Source organism: Mustela nivalis (genome assembly GCF_964662115.1).
Source record: "Mustela nivalis genome assembly, chromosome: 12".
Taxonomy (NCBI): Eukaryota; Metazoa; Chordata; class Mammalia; order Carnivora; family Mustelidae; genus Mustela; species Mustela nivalis.
In genome coordinates this window covers 64,885,881-64,888,970 of record NC_139031.1, presented here as the reverse complement: position 1 = coordinate 64,888,970, position 3,090 = coordinate 64,885,881, and positions in this window count along the sequence as shown.

Genomic DNA, 3,090 nt, shown 5'->3' with positions numbered 1-3,090 from the left:
AGTCAGGATGTTTTCCCCTCCCTTTTCTTCTGCTTTTCTATCTAGCTGCACAGGAGGTACGATCAGGCGCCTGGGAGGGGCTCCAGGGGGGCTGGTATGTGTTCTCCCAAACCTTCACCACAAACCCAGGCTGCCTAAGCTGAAGCAGCCACACAGAGAGCTAAGGAAACTTTAAAAACTTAATTAAGGGAAAAAAAGCAAACAAAATAATACTATAGTGGATTTACTTCGTGCTGTAGCCTCGCCAGGGAAACCGCAGAGCCTGCGTTTATATGTTTCTTCTGTAAGACGTATCTAATTAAAACAGGAGACCAGACAACAAGCTTTCTTCTAAATTCATTTAAATACATGTTTATGTTTGTGTTTAAATTCCCTGTGGGGTAATGTAATGCTGATCCAAAGGCATAAAAGCAATTTGGTTAGGCAAGTGTAGGCCTTCATGAATACTTTTAGCCTTAAGTACTTAAGATTTAATCCCTCCCTTACCTCATACAAAAGCCGTCTACTGAGGCTGGGCAAGCCCCATGACCTGAAGAGAAAACTTCCCTGTTGGGCTGATTCATCTCCGTAGTATCTTTTCTCTATTGCCTTGGCCTTATTAACTCAAAGATTTTTATACCTGAGCCTTATTTTTGTTCTTTTCTTTTCTTTTTTTTTTTTTTGCTCTTGATTATTTGTTATTCTTTCAGATAATGTTTTTCTTTAAAAAAATTATTATTTCTCTTTTCTTTTTCTTCTTTCTTTCTTTTCTTTCTTTTTTTTTTTTTTTAATTTTATTTATTTCTGAGAGCAAGCAAGCACAAGCAGGGGGAGCAGTGGGCAGAGGGAGAGGGAGAAGCAGGCTCCCTGCTGAGCAGGGAACCCTGGGATCATGCCCAGAGCCGAAGGCAGAGACTTACCCAACTGAGCCAACCAAGCGCCCCTTCTTTTTCTTCTCATACCACTTTTTTTTTTTTTTTTGAGAGCGATGAAAATATTTTACACTGGACTTCAATTTGGAAAAAATTTAGATAATGGCAAGTTATCAAAAATATCCACATTATACATATCTGAATAAGAAGATGCAATTTGGGTAGGTGAGATGTCATTCTCTGTTAGCTGAAGATATGGATTATGTTTTAGGACCTCACTTCTTCATGTGTGGTCCGTGGTCCGGCAACATCGGCATCACCTGGGCGCTTGTTAGAGATGCAGAATTTCAGCCCCCCCCCCCAGTCAGCTGGATCGAAATCTGCATCTCATTAAGATACCCAGATGTTTCGTAGGCACGTTACAGTTTGAGAAGCAACAACGCAGAGTAAATGCTCTTTCCAGACAAATCATTCTTTCCTCAGGCTCATCTTCTGGCAACATTATATAGGTTCTTCAGTAAGAAGACTATGGAAAACATGGTGTGTGCTGGTATTAGGCTTCTCAAGTGGCCTTTTATGGACCGATTAGGAGCCTTTTCAATAGAGTAAAAGTGAAACATTACTGGATAATTTTTTAAGCCTTCCCTTAATTATGTCTGAACTGAATTTATAATGGTGCTGGACTCTAATGAGGTATTTTTTTAAAAATATTTTATTTATTTATTTGACAGACAGAGATCACAAGTAGGCAGAGAGGCTGGCAGGGTCGGGGAGGGCGTGGAAACAGGCTCCCTGATGAGCAGACAGCCCGATGTGGGGCTCGATCCCAGGACCCTGAGATCATGACCTGAGCCGAAGACAGGGGCTTTAACCTACTGAGCCACCCAGGCACCCCTCTAGTTAGGTATCTTATAAAGTGATTTGTTTTAATTTGTGAACGTGTTTAAATTGGGTACCTGTGAACAAATAAATTTCTTTCTTTTTATTTTAAAAAAATTTTTAAGTAATCTCTATAACCCATGTGTAGAGGCTCAAACTTACAACCCCGAGATCAAGAGTGTCATGCTCTACTAACTGAGCCAGGCAAGTGTCCCCCCAAACTTTTCTTTAATATCATGCACGTATACACAGCATAATAGACTCTCTCTGTTTCTTCTGCCATGGTACTCAAGAGAGGCTGTAATTCCAACATATTTTCATAAAGGAAGATTGGGCTTATATTCTTTTTCTTTTAAAAAAATTTTGTTCTTGGGGCACCTGGGTGGCTCAGTGGCTTAAAGCCTCCACCTTCGGCTCAGGTCATGATCCCAGGGTCCTGGGATCGAGCTCCTCATTGGGCTCTCTGCTCGGTGGGGAGCCTGCTTCCCCCCCTCTCTCTGCCTGCCTCTCTGCCTACTTGTGATCTCTCTCTCTCTGTCAAATAACTAAATAAAACCTTTTAAAAAAATAAAAAATATTTGTTCATTTGATCCTATTTGAACTTAGAAATGTATATTTCATTACCAGTTGCATATGTTGTGACATACTTGAGAAAGGCTATAATTCCATCATATCTCCATTTAAAATAATCTCAGGCTTCCTACTGGGAAGGGAGCCCGATGTGGGGCTTGATTACAGGACCCTGGGATCATGACTTGAGCTGAGGGCAGATGTTTAACAACTGAGCCATCCAGGCGCCCCAAGAACAGTTGTTCTTCAAGAGATAATCTCTTGGAAATCTGCACCACGTTTACTGATTCAAGATAAATACTGCAAGATCTGACAGACTCTCAGCATCAATGATAGGAACAGAACGTTTTAGTCTTGGACTTGTGTTGTGAAATCACTCGAATTGCTACTACTCATGCCACCTGAGAATGACAAATTAAGTGAAAATTAGTGGTTAGTCTCTGTCTACCATTCTATAGTCATGATGATGAAGAAGGATCATTTATCTGGGGAACGAAGCGCGGAGGCTGGGATAATTCTAGGGACTACATTATTCTGAACCAGTAATGTCTTAGAAATTGTTTTCAAGGTTCCATTAAGAGTGTTTAAGCAAAGTAACATTTGTTCTTTCTTTATAAAATAAGACTTTGGCAGTGAATGTTCACAGGATATTTTAAAAAATATAACAGCAAATATCACAAATGTCTTAGAATTAGGCTCAATTTTAGAACAAATCATAAATTTTTAAATTACTTTATCTAATTGGATCTCAAAAGGCCTTTTGGATAGTATGATTTCAGTTAATTTAAGT